Here is a 20,554-nt window from a genome sequence, read left to right on the forward strand (position 1 = left end):
GAACATAAAATTTCATTGCATTAGCATTCTTATTGAGGGAAAAAAAAATAATAACTCTGACACCAACCCCCCCATTTGATCACATGGTGTAGTAATAACCACATCACCATTTTTTTTTGCATGTAGAAGAAGAAGATGTGTGAGAGAAGGTAGTGTTATGCCCCTATACAAATAGGTGTCATATATCATGATTCACTTAGCTTAGTTCTGAAATATGTTCATACCTTTACTTATTGCAAAGATTTTCCATATTTGTAAAAAAATCAAAAAATAAAAATATTAAAAAATGTAAAGAGGGTATACCCTAAAAGAAGAATCAAAGGGTAAAAAAAATAAAGAAAAGTCAAAAAATGAAAGAAAATGAACCCCAACAAAAAGAAAAGACTAGGAAAGTGTGCAAGACCAAATGCCACTACTATTTTACTTTGTACAATAAAGATTGTGTGCAACTTGTTATTTATGCCACAATACATGGTAACCAAATCGCTTAATCTTGGTTATTCCATGTTTTCAATTTCATGTTTTAGATATAGAGAATAAACATCTGACCAAACAGTTTAATCTTGGCAGACAAGTAGATAGGTAGAGTGAATAAAAGGAGCTCAACAGTTTAATCTGATCCCTTGGATGTAGTAAATGTAGACATAGATAGGAATTCATATGTAAAAGAAAAGAAAGTTTGATAAGGGTTTTCTAGTCTAAGTGCACCCTAATAAAGAAGTGAAAATGCTAGGATAAAGTAGGTAGGGTAAGAAGATGATAGTTGCATGAAATGGTTAAGTACAGTGCTTAAATCTTTTACTTTCACCACTAAGCAAAACCTATATCACGTGGAAAGGCACATCAACATAAAAAGTCAAAATAATTAACTTCCCTACTCATTCCCCTAAAATCTTCACTAATTCCCTAAGTGCTAAAGGTAATTCCCAAAGTTAGAAGGGCTCAGAGCATTTCTCTAACTTTTGGAGGGACCGGACCCTGGATCCAATAATTGGAAATGCCTAAAGTACTTATGTCCCTTCCATCAACATTACCCCCCCATAAGATCACTCATTCCTTTGATAAAGGAAATTGAAATAAATTTTCATTAAAACCCTTTTATACCCTTTAGCCTAAGTCAATATGTTATATGATGAAATACTTTCGGAAAAAACTGGACTTAGCACTTTCCCATTCATTGGGTCATATTAACCATTAATATTTTATTATATAATTCCCAAATAAAAGAAAATTACCCACGCCTGTATTATTATATTATGCAAAGCTACAAATTATTACATATCCCGCCCCCATGGTTAAGTATAACCATAACAAAAAAATAATAAATGAGATTAATTAACTAATATGTAGTTGATTAAGAACCCGACCCTGCCACCATTTAATGAGGATTAATTTAGTCATCTGGACTAATTAATAAGTCTCCCAACCAATCAAATCTCCCCTGATATGATTAACTCCTTTAATTAATATTGGGCCCACCCCTGTTATCCATCAGTCACATCATTACCCCTGTTATGTGAGAATTTTCATTAACAGTGCCAACGCTATGTGTCAAAAGATGTATGGAATTTCACTGCTACCCCCAAATACCACTTACCCTCCAAAAGTAGTGCGATGAAACCCGCTTACTGCCTCCCGCTAACGAAAAACGTCAAGTCACCTCCCCGCTGACATCACCTATCTATCTCACAAAACCCGCCAAAAAATTTGAATTTGTATAAAAAACTAAGTTAATCTATTTTTCGACCTTAATCAAAAAGCTCATGCATGCAACTAGAACGTGAATTCGACCAGCTCATACTGTAACCGTCAACTACCCCGAAAACTGCAGTCTGACGCCGCTTGAGTCCACCATTTTCACCCAGTGAATCAATACTCCATTGCTAATCACTCCATAAACAAGTATTTACCAATTTCCTTCCAGAAACCCTGTAAATACTTAATTTCCTCTGTGATTACGTTGAAAACCCCAAAATTCAGTGTAATTCAGTTGCGAAACTTAAAATTAAAGACTCCAAATACCCTTTGTTTTCACCAACTTTACTCAAAAACCCCATTTCCATCTCTGAATCCACAAAAAGCCAAAATGGAAACCCCTGTACCCCTCAACATAGTTCCAATTACCACTCCTCACCGAGATTTCGACTACCGTCCCATAGTTGATATGGACTTCCAAATCAAAGAACTCACATTTGATGATTCCCCCTTGAGATTGCATTGTAAATACCGGGATCTTTACCTCAATAATGTAGACAATATTGGTTTATGGGAATCAAATCTCCCAAAGTACCAATTCCCTTCTATGCACATTTTCCCAGACGTTATCCATCAATGCCATGACAATTATAACCCCAATCTCATAGTTGTAATGTTCCGCGACCAGCAATTTTTTTTTACCATTACAACAGACTCCATCAATGAAATGTTGCAGTTGCAACCTAGTCAGAACCTTACCCTTCTGTTTATCACTGATTTACTTGACAAATATTCACAACTATCCAGCTCAGAGATCGCCATAGTTTGCCAAATGTTCATGTTAGATCAATACATTTAAGAAAACCCTCCACCGTACATGACAAGTGCTTTTACAAGCTTAAGGAGGGATATTATCACCATGATTGCCTGTATTCTTGGTTTCACAACCAATGAATATGTAGATGAAATGACCCTTTATTATATGACTATCTTCACTCGTGGCCAACCTCCTGCTACCAAGTATGATTATGCTACATTCATAGCTGAGAAAATCCATGATCAGTTCATGAGATTGCGAAATGAGACGGTGTTCAAGTATTCTACAGTCTTGTATCACCTCTTCCTATATTAACATACTGAAAAATTCCCATTCTCTATGAATAAGCTTGATACCAGAGGTAATCCCATATCAATCATTTTCTAGACTTCCATCTTCCACTACTCATACACTTCTCCCCATTCATACAATGAATTCATAGATCAATTTGTCTATCTTGTAACCACCATGCTGATAGGACATTCTCCCCCAAGAATCAGTGATGATATCAAGAGAATCCTGCAACTACCAAAGCAGTACAAGATAGGTGACTAGTAGTTGTACTAGAATCACACTGAGATCCGAATCTATGGTTGTGAGCTCCCTCCTTTCAAGCTGCCTAAATATGTCCCTATGAGATTGTTTGACTTGGAATATTACAAGAAAATGATAAAATCTAACCAAATTCATTTCACCAAGGCAAAGAAAAAAACCCAATTAAGGATCAAACACCACTTAGGCCCATTTGTGTGAAACAATAGACAAGCAGGGAATGAAGCAGAAGAGATTTTAGGGAATATGAGTTTGAAATAAATCTTTGCTTGGGAATATGATCCTCATAGTTTCATTTGTGACAGGAGAATGAAACATAAATTGTCACCCTATATCCATCATAGAATCCCTGAAATAGAACGATATGCAAATTTGAATGAATGGAGGGAAGGGACTTTGATAGAAGAGGATAGTGATCAGGTTGAGGTTGACAATGTGATGAAAGATTTGGAGAAAAGACTCGACCTGGACTCTTTTTAACAGGTGGAATCAGAGTCTTCCCAAAGGCCAGCCCAGGAAACTAGTGCTCCCACAGCATAGCCTTCGCAGAAGGAAAATCAGGAACCAAGTTCCTCAACAGTAGAACAACTAGAGAAATCAGAGCAGCCTAAGATATCAGTAGAGTTAGATCCACCATAACCACATCCAACTCAGACCAACATGGGAAATCCCCCAATAGTGCAAACTCCTCTGAATGAGGAAAAGAACTTGAAAAGAGATAGGGAAGTAGCTACCTCTTCTAGTAGACCTATAGATCAAACCTTTGCTAAGAGGCAAAGGTTGAATCCTTATTCAGAGGAGGAGTTCATATATGAAACTATAGAGAGCTTGAGAAAGGAAGGAACATATAGTTTACACATAGGTGGGACACCCTCAAGTTCACAAAGGCAAGAACTGGAAAGGCAACAGAGCATAGAAGTTTCATCCCTGAGGTCTTCTTCTGAGAAGGTTATAGACATAAAGGGAAAATTTAAAGAAATCAAGACAAAGAATGAGCAACTGAAGGCCCAAGCCTATGCTTAGTATTTAAATATGGCCCCTACAAATCAAACCAGATTGATGTCAGCCTTTGACATCAAAGAGGGAAAAATGAAAATGAGTTTTCTGAAGCCCACAGTGTTGCAGCCAAAATATTTGGAAGATTATCTCAAGACTGACTTCAAAGTCATGGCTAAAGACATCCACCCCATAGACCAGATAGAACTGCACAAACAAACAAGTGAGATGGTCTATTCTATACTAACTAGCAAGGAAATGATGGCACATAGGTTGCAAAATTCACTGAGCAACACTATTGCCCAATTGCAACTAGAAAATGCCTCCTCACACGCAAAATACAACAGAATCAAATCATTGGAGGAGTTGATTATTTAGTTGGGCCATAACCCAAAGGATGTCAAGGTAGCATAGAGCCTAATAAAGAAAAGGAATGAAGATATAGCTGCACTGAGAAAGCAGTTGAGATTGCCAGCACTCATTCACCCTCAGACCGTTGAAGCAATTGAGAAGAAAAATGAAGAAGAGCTTATGGACTTGGTCCTTAAGCTAAATGATCAACTAAAAGAGACAGAGTAGGAATTAGAGAAAGCACTATAGTCAAGGCAGAGTGAGTCGACCACACAGCCTCAAACTGTAGTACCAGTGGTTTCAACAGCAGTCCCTTCCACATTGGCATCAACTTTAGCACCAAATATTCATTTGGAAACAACTGCACCCATAGAAGCAATAGGTACATCATAGAAAATTACACCAACACAAAGTACATAGGACTTGATTAAGTCCATGGAGGAGATGAAACTCCAAGTCACAGAACTGTAGAAAGTGAAAGAGAAATTCACTACTTTGGAGCAGAAATATGATATATCAAAAATCAATTATGCTGGAGAGAGAAGAAAATACAAAGGCTTAATCCAAGATATTAAAGCACTCGATAAAGACCTTACATTTGAAAAGCCTTTGACAGACATTAGGAAGATATTGTAGACCAATATCATTGATTCCATCAATGATATTTGGTCATCCATTCAAATTATTTTTGAACAAAATGATTTGGTTAAACCTGCTCTTGAAGAAGTTCAAAGGACTAGAGAGGAATTGGGTAGAAAGCCTAAAGAGGAAATCTAGTTAATCAATTTTCTAAACAGTAGATATAGGTAACAATTGGAACAATTAAACATTGAGGATATGACTGCTACCATCCTCGAAATAAAGAAAGTGTTGACCAAAAGGAATCTAATGCAAGGCCTAGAACACAGATGTCTAAACATGCAGGAAGATATCGATGAGTTCATGAGGAAATTTGGCATATTACAAAGTAAAGGACTCCCATGTCCTTTAGTCATCAATGACAAGCTAATGGTTCAGGTAGACTACATTAGCAAGTTGCATCAGCAAGCTAACAGTCAGGCCAATTCATCTATAGTCAAGGCATTGCCCACGGGGAACGTTCTCTATGATGGTTTGGAGAACCTTTTTTACATTGAACATGAAGTGAAGCACCTATTTCCAGTGCAACCCAATTTTCTGAAATATACTGAAGCAGATGAAATCTATAGGAAGCTGAAAAGGAAAATAATACCAAAAGATGATTAGTGGTCCAACATGACTGACATCCTGTAAATTACCATGACTTAAGTGAGGTAAAAAGAAACAATTACCACAGTAAATTTTGGTAAAAAATGGTGGACAATGGTGAACAGGTAAAGAGTATCAGTGAAAAGATAAAATCAAATGTCTAGCACAGAGTTACTAAGCACGAAAAAAAGATGCACATTCATAGGACCTGCCTCCAGCTCCTTCAACAAAAACATGGACAACAACAATCAGTTCACAGTCTGTTTCTACATTCGAGACCATCTATCTCTATATTCATGTAAAAGATATTTAGTTTTCCTAGAATATATCTCTCTTAGTTAGAAGATATTTTGATATAAACATTTGTATAAATACTTCCTCATTTGAAGTATTGGGGGTGGATTCTCAGACATTTCTGTAGGCAATGTACTTTTGGAATTGAACTATTGTTGAAAAAATTGTGTATGGTTGGTTGGAACAAAGTAATAAAGCAAAGGACTTTCACAGGATACCTGTGTCAAACGAGAAACAAAAATGTATTCTATATCTTGTGTTTCTACACTTTTTTCTGGTTTAATAAATATTCATATGTGTTTCATATCTGAATGATAAATGAAAAGTTATATTTCAGAAAGAGCTTTATTGCATTCTTTCGTCAAATCATTTATTTTTCTTAATGTTTTCTTCTAGACTATTATAGGTAGGTAATTCTTAAGTGCTCCTTGCTTTCATAGTTTATCACTGTGACCATTTAACAAATAATACTTAATTGCTTTTTGTTAATGAGCACCCCCTTTTCATCATCTTGAAGCATGTTGAAGGATTCTTAGTTGCCCTTCCTCCCTGTTCAAGACCATTTCACCCATTTAAAGTTATCATCTTGCCTTGTGAAACTCTCCTTTGTTAAATCAACCTGATCGAGTTAAGCCATCATCTAGTTGACTCCATAGCCCAATGGCTTGAAATACCTTGTTCTATCCATCTGCTCCTGAATTCCACCACCAAACAAAATCACAACCCCCCAAGCTGTCATAACTAGCCTAATACCCCAAAAAGCAAAGCTAAAACTTAAAGAGAGAGCCCTCTCTGAGTATAGGTTGGCTAGAAACTGTACTTAAAAGATTGGTTTGTGGTTACCTCAGACCCCTTTCCTTATTCTAACCGATTCAAGGAAAATCTGAGTGATAACAAGTAGAAGAAATGGATGGATATGGTGAAAATGAGGAAGATACTCTTGGATTTCCCATTCAAGGTACTGATTTTAGTGTTCATATGAACATCCCTCCATCGTTCCTTCCAAACTTCCATGGTATGAGGTTAGAGGATCCACAAACATTTCTCTCTCAGTTTGAAATCATTTTTAGATCTTATGGTTACATACTAAACACTAAATTTTGAGATTGCTTCTAGCAACATTGAAGGATAGAGATCTTAAATGGTTCATGACTTTAGGGACTAATTCAATAAGATCATGGAATGATATGCAAAAGATATTTCTAGAAGAATAGAAAGATCATGATCTTAAAGAAGAAATATTTAGAATAAATCAAAATGAACATGAGAGCCTTGAGGATTTAATAGAGAGGTTCATGTATAATGTTAAGGGGGAAAAAATACGTAATTTAGTACGTGACAGACTAAAAACCCTATTACTTAGAAAAAATAAGGGTGAGCAAATTGATCTCCTTGATCTCTTGAGTAAAGGTGATGTATACCAAATATCATTTGAGGAAATTCGTGAAACATGAAAACACATATCAAGAGGAAGGGCAAGAGTAAGTAAATCAACATCAAGATCAGTAAGTCAAGCTAAACTTAGAAATTTGTTTGATGACTTTAAAACATAAATTCTTAGCAATCTAAGAAAACAAGTAGAAATGTTAAGCGTGAAAGATGAGGAAAAAGAAGATGTTGATATTTGTGTTGTTCATGCAGAAAACATGATATTAAATATCGCTCATCATTACCAAGGTTGAGGGAATTTTATCAAGAGGACAATGCAGCAAGTCAATCACCAAAGAAGCTATGTTATGTAGCTCCAAGAGGACCATGGCAGCCTAGTCAACTTAGTATGATGCAAGAACCTGATTCAGAATTTCAAGGTTATGCACATCTATTTCAAACTAATTGGAACACAACCTTTCCTTGGTAACCTTGGCCATTTCAACCCCAAAACCTATCTTGGAAACAAGGTTGGCAAGGACCTTATGGGAGAAATCCATAATATTCTCAATCTCCTCTATACCTAACTGCATGTTATCCCTACCATCCACCTACACCTACACCACAATCCCAACCACATCCATCTCAAAGATCCACTCCCACTCAACTACCTGTATGACCATTTCCAAACCCACACAAGGAAGTATCTCAGCCCACTTACAATGTTGAGATACAAAACTTCCTAACATCTCCTCTTGATCTCAATGGTATTCATATTAGGTCAAGAAGAGTAATGCAAAACAAGAGATTCTCTTGGTGTCATTTAAAGACAACATGCAGAAAAATAATATTCAAACGAGAAGTCCAAAGAATCATGGGATGCACTCGATGAAGATTAGCCTTCAGAATCAGAGATTCAGAAAGTTCCCTCATTTTTACCATCATATCCTCTATGTCTTCAATAGAATAATCAGAAAAAAGAAGAAGATTTGAATTTATGGAAGAATAAGACACCCAAGATGATCCAAATCAACATGTGGACAAGCGGCATCAATACTATATTGAAATATTCTTCTAGATTGTCAGTAATTTGTAGCCACACACTCTTCTTCAACAATTCCTGATCTCATCTCAATCAAAGCATTTGGTCTCTGAGATTCAGGTACATGTCAAAGCATATATTTAAAGCCTACACATTAGTTAATCTATCATATTGATGTGCACATGCCTCCATCGGAAGTATTCTTATACTTGAAAGGGATTTTGTTTTTCAAGTAGAGTAGGATTGTTGGGCGCAGGATCACCCAAGGCAGGTTTTGGGGCTTAGAGCCCAAGTTTTGACTAAGTCCAATGTAAACACTCCTCGATTTGTGGGCGCGGGGCACCAAGATTGTAAATGAGTTAGAGGGTTGTCCGCCCTCATTTCTTTTATGTAATGTGAGCTTGAGAGATTTACCCATGGTCTGCAAACCATGGGATTGTATAAATAGAGCGAGTCTCTAAGTTGTAAAAGAAGAGAGAAACTAAGTGTAGATAAAGCCTTATGGGTATATCAACCACATTTACTAAAATAATTGTTGTTATTATTAAATAATTATTGTTATTATTAAATAATTAATGTTATCAAGATTATTTTTGTTAACTAATAATATTAATATTATTATGAATTAATATTATAATAATAATAATAATATAAAAATAATTATATTATATCATTATATAATATAATATAATATATTATGATACAATGATATATTATTATTATTATTACTATTATTATTATTATTATTATAATAAAATATTATTATTATAATAATATAATAATAATTATAATATATTTATATTTATTATTATTATTAATTAATATTACAAATATTATTATTATAATATTAATATAATAATCATTAATATATAAATATATAAGAATATTATTGTTATTATTTATATAATTATTAATAATCATAAATAGTTGGTTTTTTTAAAAATACACATAATAATTATTAATGCGGCTGATATAGGCCTATCGGCGTATATCAACCACATTGGAAAATGTGGTTGTATATATGCTTCATATACGCTTATTGGCATATATCAACCATATTGGTAAATGTGGTTGTGCTAGTTTAATATGACCAGGATTTCTTGATTTAATTATTTAATTTATTGAAATATTGGGGGGATTTCATTATTTAACATGCTTGGGTTTATTTAGAGATTGATTGCAGGGATTTCTTTATTTAATTTATTGAAATATTGGGCTTCTGGGGATTTCCTTATTTAATATGATTAGATTTATTTAGGGATTGATTGGATTTATTTAGCTCCAACCCCTAAGTTTATAAGGTCGTTCATGTATATAAATAGTAATTTATCACATCACTTAATAAATATGGGATAATATATTTCATTTAAAAATGTTGTAGGCTAGTGAAAGTAAACAACAGGGAGGTTCCTTTAAGGTTTGAAATTTCCCATGTGGCCTAGAAGAGTGCAAAAAGATGTTGGAAGAGATTCTTTATGGGTCATTTCGCACTATTCAATGAATCAAATAGGTGGTTACTCTATGGCATGAAATGCATGACAACCCAATAATTGACCAAATGGGTGACTACTCTATGGCTTCAATTGCATGACATCCCGATCATTGACTATGAACAAGATGACCATATTATATTTGCTATCAAACAATAGGTCTAGTGAAAGAAGAGGAAATTTCCATCATAAGGCCTAAGCGGCGCGGGATGATGTAGAGGTGGTAGAAGAGTAGCAAAAGGCAACTGAGTAAAACCACGAGGGAGAAAATTCGTGTTCACTCAAACATGAGATAGATACAGAGTAAGGTGGCACGGACCCACAGACAATGTCCACCCAGCTGAAACCGCAACGCCCAAGAGAGAGGGTGGGGTCACTGAAGAAGTCGAAGGCCTCAAAGACTTCTTTCGACGCGATCACCCTCACTGAGGGGGCTCTATACAACATTGAGGAGATGGTGAGGGATGTCACAACGAGGCCCTCCAACAGTGCACAGAAGAACACCAGATGGTGTTGGGGGCTCTCTGAGTGCAGATATAGGAGTTACAGGTGTGCACTTCACAAGCTGGTATTGTGTTAACCAGCCTTGCACTAGGCATGGGAGCGCTTGACGAAATTTTGTGCACCCGAATGGCCAACACTATAGTGCTGCTAGAGGGAGCACTCGGGATAGAAAATGAGGCCGACATGCCTATGGTCACCGAGCTGAAGGGAGTCAAGATAATTATGGTTACGCTCCCTCGGGAGACACTCTATGTTTTGCAAGATAGAGTTACTGTAGAACTGCGAGCCAGGGAAGGTTACGTGCTCCAGGTCATGAATGAGCAGTGCATCAACATTGAACACTTGAGCTTGCAACGTGACCAGCTAGTGGCACAGAACCAATAGCTAGTGCAGGTGGTCAAGGAAGCCTACGAGATGGTCCCGAAGCTAGCCATCCAAGGAAAAGAACGAGTGGAGGTTTGCATCCGGAAACTAGTAGCAATGGTGCGTGAGGTAAAGGAGGAGATGGAAAAGCTTGAGATGGAGCTGAACCTTCAAATAGTTGAACTGCAATTGAAGGCGCAACCTTCAACTTCGCTAGAGATTAAGGAACAACACGCTAGCATGATTACAACATCCATAGTAGAGGTCAACTGCCGAGTGAAAGACTACACAAAGTTGTTCTAGGTTCTCACCACTCTGCAGGAGGAACTGAACATACAATACCTAGAAACAAAGGCACGTGAGCTACAACAGAAGTAAGACAAAGTGAAAGGGAACATGCATACGCTTGAATTTACATAGAGGCTCGTGTGGATGCAGTAGGCGAAAGCGCTTAAGGAGCAGGTGGATGTTGCTCGACATAAGGAAACAATTTTTCAGGTGCGCTTATAACCGTGGATTGATGAGGCATACATCATTACAACCTTTATTGAAGAAAAGCATGTGCAGATGCAAGGAACATAGGAAAAAGTTTAGGGCAATAGTTTAGGTACACCGATCTCCAAACATCTCGTCGAAGAGGTCTAGCAGGTAGCCGCTTAGTGCATTGTTGATCTTGCAGTGGTCTAGGCAGAATTGGGAGGTCTTCACAAAAATATCTCCGCACTGACAGAGTGACTTGAGGGCGAGTCACGATTTTTGTGTTTGGGGTGTGTTGGGCATGGGATCCCCCAAGGGAAGTTTTGGGGCATAGAGCCCAAATTTTGGTCAAAATTTGTAACCTTGATGTACAGACTCCCCATTTTCTGGGCGCAGAGCACATAGCTTGTAAAATATTCATAAGGTTGTCTTCCCTCAATTTTGTAATGTAATGTCGGTTGTAGAGACCTACCGATGGCTCGTAGACCATGGGATTGTATAAATAGAGTGAGGCTCTAAGTAGTTAGAAAAAGGATCTAAGAGGGATGGAAAATGATCTAAGGAGGAAGAGTTCAGTCATATCTGAAGCATAAAGTCTAGTTTTCGGTCGTAGAGTAGGAGAAGTCTCTGTAGCTGAGTGTGCAGAGCCCTAGTAGTCCACCACTGAGTGTGTAGACCCATGCAGCTGAGTGTGCAATGCAAGTTGAGTCTGTAAAAATTAGAGCATTAATAAAGAGAAGTTTCATATCAATTCCACGTATTTATTTCCTATTTTATGCATTGATTATACTTCTACTATTTATATGTTGCGCGAATATATATGACTGTGTTGATTAAGTGAATGTGAGATAGAATATATGCTTATGCAAGCATAACTAACATCTTTAAGAAGATAAGTAAGAGTCAAGCTATAATTTTGGGAAATAGAACAGGTTGCTACCATAGCAGTGCGAAAGCATCTAAACCCCTGGTTAGGGTTGCACGAAGGCAATTATAACAGATCATGAAGGAATTGAAGGTTAGGATAGTGCGTGAAGTGATCTGCGTGAAACTAGGGTTAGTTGGACTAAATCAACACCTCAGACATCTCAAGGGTGTGGAAAATTGGTTCCAGCATCCCCCCATACTGCTTCAGGTGAGACTTCAGTCTGCGCTCCATGGACTATTTCCGAAAGGGACACTAGTGTAGGGATTTGTTTGGCCAAACAACTCTGAACCTCGGTCATGCCCCATGAATCCACCACACATGAGCTCTTGGCTGACACAAAAACTAGCAGTGGAGACAGAAGTCAACCACGAAAAGGAAGGATAAGCTAGCATCCACGAGCCTGTGGTTGACACTATTGTCAAATAAGAACCAACAATGGAGACATAAGCCTACCTTGGGAAAAAGAATATAGAAAAATATGTGGATGACACTGTTGTTACACAAGAACTAGCAGTGGGAATGAAAGTTGATCAGGGAGACAAGGAAACTGTAACAAAACCCATTGACGAAGTTATTGTTACACAAGAACCAACCGCTGAAGTGGAGCAGTTTCACCCTTCGGAGGTTGTTACACCCTCAGTTAATAGTTCATGTGGGAGAACACTGGGTCCTTATGAAAGATGGTGTTCTAAAACGATGTTGTTACCAGAGCTACAAAAATGGAAGCAACGGGCGATCTCTCTACAAGAGGGGGTGATCTCACTCAAGGCACACAACACAAAGATGGATTCCCTTAGGGAGAAGTTGTTAAAGGAATAATGGGAAGCACAGAGGCACAAGGAAGCCATGAAGAAGAAGGATGAACAATTGTATCAGTTACAGCGACAAGTCTCGCACATGATGAATGACAACACCAAGCTCTATGACCATTCCCTAAACCTGCTAGCATGCACATAGCCATCCCCATCTTATCCAGTGTTCTTTTGGGAACGATATTATTTATTTCAATTAAAAGAAGTTTTTCAGAATATATACTATTTGGGTTCTTCAACCCAGAACTTTCTTGATATTTTTCGCTCCTGCGATTTTAGTGGATAGAGCTTCCCTTGCGAGCTATTTTTGAATAATATCATGTGTGAGTATGTCAGCACAAAAATGGTAGCAAGTGACTTCTCCTATATGAGAGAGGTGCAGTTGTGGGGTTTCCTTTCGTTTATGAGGAACTAGATTGAGTGGCATCTCACCATGAAATCAGCAAAAACTAATAAAGAAAGGACATCATAGTTGGTTAGATCCAAACCAGGGATGGTTTATGAACTTAGGTGTGAGTTTAAGCTATTTCTGACCAATCCAGAGATCCAAGAATAGTTGTCCATCTATAGGAAAATGATTGTGACAATCTACCTCAACCTGTATGAACATATGAGAAGCCAAGCACTCACAGTTTGTCTTAAACGCACCGAGGCCTATAGCTCTAAGTTGCAAGAAGGGGATCCCTTTGAGTACAAAGATTTTTTGGTTACTATTACATGGGTTCCTGAGTATGCTCAGATCATGTAGACATTGGTAGTGCTCTAGATTGGGCTCAGATTTAAAATCCATTTGATTTGGTTGCCAGTAGAAGAGTATCAGTCAGACTATCACCTATGCCACTATGAAGAAGAATCATGACAATCTCAGTTGATGGCCATTTAAGGGTACAAAGATCTGAGTGAGGACACTGCTGGTGCTTATAATTTTAAAGACTTGCATCATGGGTATAACAACAGAAGCTGAGATTCTACATGGGGACATGCAGTTGCTTGAGTCGGGGGGAGATGTTGAGTGTGGCTTTTTACCTAGTTTCTGCACCTTCTTTCGCCAATTTTTATCCTTTTATGCTCGAGGCCTATGACATTTATATGATTAATTCCCCTTTTCTCACTTTTATTACTTATTCTAATGTCATGTTATTTTTCCATATTTTACTAAATAATACGATGCTTTATTCCTTTTTGTGGCTAACCAGGGGAGCATCGAAGGAGTATTTTGGGAAGCCCTTATCCTTTTCAAGTGTTGCTCATGGGAACAAGGTTATGTAGTAGAGAGGAAACGTTGATTAAATATAGAGAAGGGTGGAGAAGTTTGTTGTTACACCGAGTATGTTGTTATAGGTTGTTATTACACATTGAATGTTGTTACACGTTCGTATTATAGATTGAGTTTTGTTACATGATGCTGTTACGCTATGTGTTGATAGAAAGGTCCACTGTTACAACAAGGGTGTTGTCCCCAATGATTTCCAAAACATCCTAAACTGCTATTCACTAGTAGGATGTTGTTGTGCTAGAGCTGACAAGTGTGGGCACTATTCCGCATAACAACTATCAGCATTAGGAATTGTTTATTTTGGAAGCAACAAACCCAAATGGTTGCAATCCTAACTAATGTATATTCATGTTTACAAATAGGTTGTAACTACTTTTATTTTTTATCAGCATGAGAATCATGAGATTCTAGTGACTAATCCATTTCTAATTTCGGGTATGTATAACTATAAAAGGAACTCGATTTTTTATATATAATGAGACAATATATAGAGAGTATTGTTACTCTACCTCTAAAACTCTGAATTATTCTTAATATTAATCATTATGGTGATGTTGTTACTTCTCTTCATTTGATTCGTTAATTACTTTTGTGTTATTGTTGCACCCTACTAAGGAGGAAGGGCCCACCTCTTTGGTAGGGACTGCAGTGATAGAGGTAGTGTACGTCCTAGTTCTGCTAATTGTTCTATTGTTTCTTGGTGTTTTTGCACAAATTGTGAATTACATTCGTTTTTGTTCCAATTCATATTAGGTTGTTACATTGACTTAATCAATAGAATGGTAGTAAGCAGTTGAAATAGATATTAGCCATTCCATGGTGCGCCCTTAAATTGATATTTGTTAAGTGTGATTCAATTATGTGGAGTGCTTTTATTTCTACATGAGTGATTTGATTAAATAATTTGGTTCATCGACATCTTTTATTTTTTTCTCCATTTCTCATTCTTGGTTGTAGTTCATGACCACAAACAGTGCAGACTCCATTGAAAAAGAAAGACATACCCTGGATTGACAATTAAATGTTGCAGTCTCAGTAAATTAGGATTGGTTAAACCAACACTACAGGTGTACTGACGATTAGAGGGAGCAATATCTAGAAGTCCAAAGATCAGCGTAATGATATGTCAACATATCAAGGCAGAGGCCTTCAGGGATATCAGTGTTTGGAGGGAAGTGGCATATCACATATTGGAGGTTGGAGGTTTTTAGAGATGACACATAAGAAAGCTCTGATATTGAATTCTGCGATATAAGGGAGCGGAGGAAGGTTATAAGATACGTCGGTGTTACATTCAATAAACTACAACCACTTTTGTAATGGTCAAACATTGATTTTATGATATGTTTGAATAAACACTGTGAAGACTTATAAAAAGGGTTTGCCACATTATTATGAATCATGGTTTTGACATGGGGGAATTCTAAAAGGGTTCATATGATGTCAATGCTCTAATATCTCTAATATACAATATCCACTTATTTAATGATTAAGGCATAAAAGCTATACACACTTCTTGGTCTCGGGGGATATGTTTTATTAATCTAATATGTTTAAGATAAAAATGTTTTTAAATTTTTTATTAACAAACAAACTTAATCAAAACTAGGAAAAATAAAAAAATAAAACAAGTGTGAATAAAATGAAAATTAGACTTGAAATGAAGTAAACACACTCACAGCCTACATGCAATGCAAACAGGGTCCCCATAATTTTATTTTATGGCTAAAATAAAAATTAAATGGGGGTTGTTGAGTACTACAACAATTGCTGACACATTAGGAAAAAAGATTATCGCTCGGAAAATAGCAAGGAAGTTCAAAAAAAAGGAATAAAGATAAGATGTTAGGACTCAACTTTTCCTTGTAAAAGTATCTCTGTAAGAACCATTTAGAATTAAACATCTATATAAAATCTTTTGTATTAAGTATAAGGTATAATCATATTTTATATAGTGATGTATGGATGTTAGCTAGAACTAAATAAAACAAAGTTTATTTATGAGTTTAAATTAAATATATACTTGAATGTCACAATTGGTGTCATTGCTATCAGCAGGTGTCCATAGCCTTGATAGGGTCACCTTTTAACCCTTGGAAGTATTAGTATTCCATCGATTAGGTTATACTTTAGAGGAATAAGTAATAATTATTTTATTTATTTATTTTTACTTTGAAAGTCGTTGTCCTCGCTTGATGACGAAATATACAATGCCATACACCAATACTAATAATAGCGAACAAGTTAGCCCATGATGAGACATCATGTCTTATAACCATTTGGCTATAAGCCATTATCCTAGATTAGTACCTAGCTCTAATAATGTCAAAGCTATCAATGCCTATGATCATGGTAGGATGGCTCTTGGTGAGACACCCTATCGTTTAGGTCTTTTATTATTTTTGAATTACACTCTAAAAATATTTTTTTAATGGATGGGGAGACCAATCCACTCCTTAAGAGATTAGGATGATAGGAAGAATCATAAGATGCTAAAATTTTACTGATCAAATTTGCTCTTTTAGTAGCTAAATATATTAGAGCTTATCATATCATAGAGTTAACCCTTAAGGTGTTAATTTCAGAGATAATTTAGAAGAATGACTATTAAGTAGTGAGAGTTTGTAGTGAAGTGAAAATATTAAAGATATCATAATGGTGTTTATTTTAATAATCTTCCTTTTGGAATGGACTCCATTGGATCACACGGATGGAAATATAGGCCAAGTATAAAACCAAAATAAATGTTAATTCAACAAACAGGAAACAATCTGGTATATACATATGATTATGTGAAACTGAAATAAAAAGGAAAGCATCAAATGCTAGTAAATCAGTAGGTAATCCAATCGGGAGAATAAGATCTCTGTAATGTTTTACAAGATTTACAAATATGTCAAGATTTTAAGCTTTTATGTTGTAAAGAAATTTGTTAATTGAGGCGTATTGAATGATAATTCATTGATGTGAATTTTTGTAGACTTTATCCTTTTACAAATATTGTTCTAGAAATTTAAATTTCAAGTCCTTAAATATTGTTTTGTTTTAAGAAAAATACCATCAATCAGAATGAAAATTACAAACAATAGAGGGAAGAGGAAACTTCTTGAAAGTCCTTGATTGTTTGATCCGAGTTAACTTAACTCCCAATTTAACCAAGATCTTTTATTTCATGATGTGATTTGACTTTCCTTTAAAATAGCATAATTGAACATATATGCATGTTGTAACATGACAAGAATCAGCAACGTAAAACTGAAGACGTTGATAGTGGAGTTCGTCCAAGAGGGGCTACTTCTCCAGGCCCCGATGTCAAGATGGTGTAGGCCGCTGCATTAAGCGTTGTCAATAATGATGTACATAAGAGGTGATGTCTCTATCATAAAAGGAAAATCCCCTCATGCAGGAGTGGCTCCAAGAGATGTTCTACTGCAGGAACTCTCATTTAAAAGGACTCCTATCAGTAAGACCTAAACCCATGGATGATGATAATGAACATCCTGCGAACATGCCATAAAAGGGATTTCAATGCAATCATAAATGGCGACACATGAGTATCCCATCAACATAACAATAAAGAATTATCAAACAAAACATGACAACATGACAACCAATACATCCCACAAATGGTTCTGCATCACATCAAGTAGGAATCATGAAACAAGTAAGAGAACAGGATCCCACATCAAACATAAAACATGGATCTATGAAGCACAATGCATCTCATAGCAAAAAGAAGTACATGAATTTATTGCATATACCTCACATCCTAGGGCCATCTGAAGAAGAGGATGTCAAACTATTGAAGTTGGTGATACCATCAATCTCACAGTGTCAGATCTCATGGAAAGGACTACTCGCACGTTGAACGCTGACACCTGCATTCCACTTTGAAAAGTGGCAGAAAAATGAAATGAACAAATGGAAAATCGAATGCACCATCAGATTTTTGGCGTCAAATAGTGCAAAATCGACTGTCAAATTTATAAATTCTCAGAAAGTGACAATCTGGGGCTCAAGGAATATTTTAGATTCCCCCTAGATTCCTTAAAGATTCCCTGCTCCGAGTCCTCTGAAAAAATACCTCTTAGATCTGCGTGCAAACTCTTTGCTCCACCATGCTACGGCCACACTACAGAAATGAAGCCAGTTTATATGATAGATGTGGCATATTTAACAAGAGCGCCTTTGTGTCATGTTGGTTAAGGTAGACGAATGGAGGCACAGGGGTCAGGGGATAAAATTGTTTGGTTGTGTTATATTCTTTCCACATAGTTAATAGGGGGTTTGAGGGGAACCCGTAACCCCACTTTATGGGGTCCGAAAAATTTTGGTTTTTGACCATATGTTAGGTTGGGCGGACCCACCTATAGTTTTGTGCATGATTTTCAGACATGTTTTTTGGACGCGATGGTTTTCGGTCAATGGTATTGGACGCGATGGTTTTCGGTCCATGGTATTGGATGATTCGACATGTATAAATATGTATTGTAACATTGAAAGGAACATAATGAAAAATCAAGCTGGTAGTCCCGGTTTTGGGATCCAAGGAAAAATCTTTGTGCATATGTGTTTTATGGGTTATGCTCTCGCATTTTTTATTTTCTTTGTTTAAGAATTCGTATGCAGGTAATTTTTGTACAGGGTTAAAACCTACATTTGGTATTAGAGCTATTTTGGCTTCAAGGGGACACCTTTGTTGCTGAGGGTTTTCGCTCGGCACTGTGGTAGACACTGTTCAATGGGAGATCTGCGAGACCGATTCTGGTGGTGAAAGAAGATGGCGAGCAGTGGAAAGATAGAGATTGAGAAGTTCAATGGTCATAATTTTGAGTTGTGGAAACTCAAGATGGAGGATCTGTTGGTGGATAAAGATCAGTGGATCGCGGTAGATCCGGGTACTAAACCATCGGGAGTGACCGACGAAGAATGGGAGAAGTTGGATCGGAAGGCAAAGAGCACAATATGATTATGTCTCGGATTTAGTATTGCTGAATGTATCAGGGGAAGCTACAACAAAAGCTTTGTGGGTCAAGTTAGGGGCTTTGTACCAATCTAAGTCTCTGGTGAATAAACTGTTCCTGTGGAAAAAGCTGTATAACTTGAGGATGAAAGATGGAGACTCGGTGACAGAGCATCTGAATGCGTTTAATACTATGGTAAGTCAGTTATTATCTGTTGATATTAAAATTTCAGATGAAGATAAGTGCATCAGTCTTTTGTGTTCTCTACCAGATTCGTGGGATAGTCTGGTTATTTCAATATGTAGCAATGCAACTGCTTTGCAGTTTGATGAAATAGTCTCAGCCTTGCTGACGGAGGAGATGAGATGGAAAAATATGGACAACCAGAATGGTGATGCCTTGTCTGTACGACGGTCCCAGAACAGAAACAAAAATAAGTCATCGAGTGGGAGATCTAAATCTAGAGGGAGATCTAAATCTCCAGGAAAACCTACAAAGGTGATGTGCTGGAAATGCGGAAAGGAAGGGCACTTCAGAAGGGATTGTAAATCTAAAGCTCCTGATAAAGGAAAGGGATCTGATGATGCTCCTTTTGCAGAGGCGAAAACCACCTCAGATGAAGGTGGGGATGTGTACTTGGCTTCTTCAACTACACATGTAGATCATGAGGCATGGTTGATTGACTCAGGTGCATCCTTTCACTTCACTCCCCATAGAGAGTGGTTCTGCGAGTATGAGAAATACGATGGTGGTTATGTCTTCTTAGGAGATGATAGGAAGGCTAGAATCATTGGTCAGGGAAAGGTAAAGTTGAAGTTGCAAGGTGGAAGGGTTAGAACACTTTTGGGTGTTCTACATATTCCTGCATTGGCCAGAAATCTGATTTCTGTAAGCAAGTTGGATGATGCAGGTGTAAAGATGGTGTTCGAGAAAGATACCTGCAAGATGGTTCGAGGAGCACTGATATTAATGCAGGGAGTTCGGATTGGAACTCTATACAAGCTGCAAGGTAGCACTGTTGTTGATGGGTGCAATAGTTCTATGGTTCCTGAAAATGGAGTAGAGAATCTAGTGGTCTCTGGAGAGAAGACCATGTTGTGGCATCAAAGGCTTGGACATATTTGAGAGAAGGGACTTCGAATACTTCATGGTAAAGGTATGGTAGAAGGTATGAATAATAGCTGTCTGGATTTTGATTTCTGTGAAAATTGTGTATGTGGGAAGCAGAATCGAGTGAGTTTCCCCTCTGATGGTAAGAGGACGAAACAGATATTAGATCTTGCGCACAGTGATGTGTTTGGACCTGTGAAGGTTCCATCACTGGGTAAGTCTGTGTACTATGTATCATTCATAGATGACTTCTCAAGGAATACATGGATATATTTTCTTAAGAATAAA

This window comes from Pinus tabuliformis, chromosome J (assembly GCF_031772625.1).
Source record: "Pinus tabuliformis cultivar Carrire ecotype Pingquan chromosome J, CPIR1, whole genome shotgun sequence".
NCBI classification, from domain to species: Eukaryota; Viridiplantae; Streptophyta; class Pinopsida; order Pinales; family Pinaceae; genus Pinus; species Pinus tabuliformis.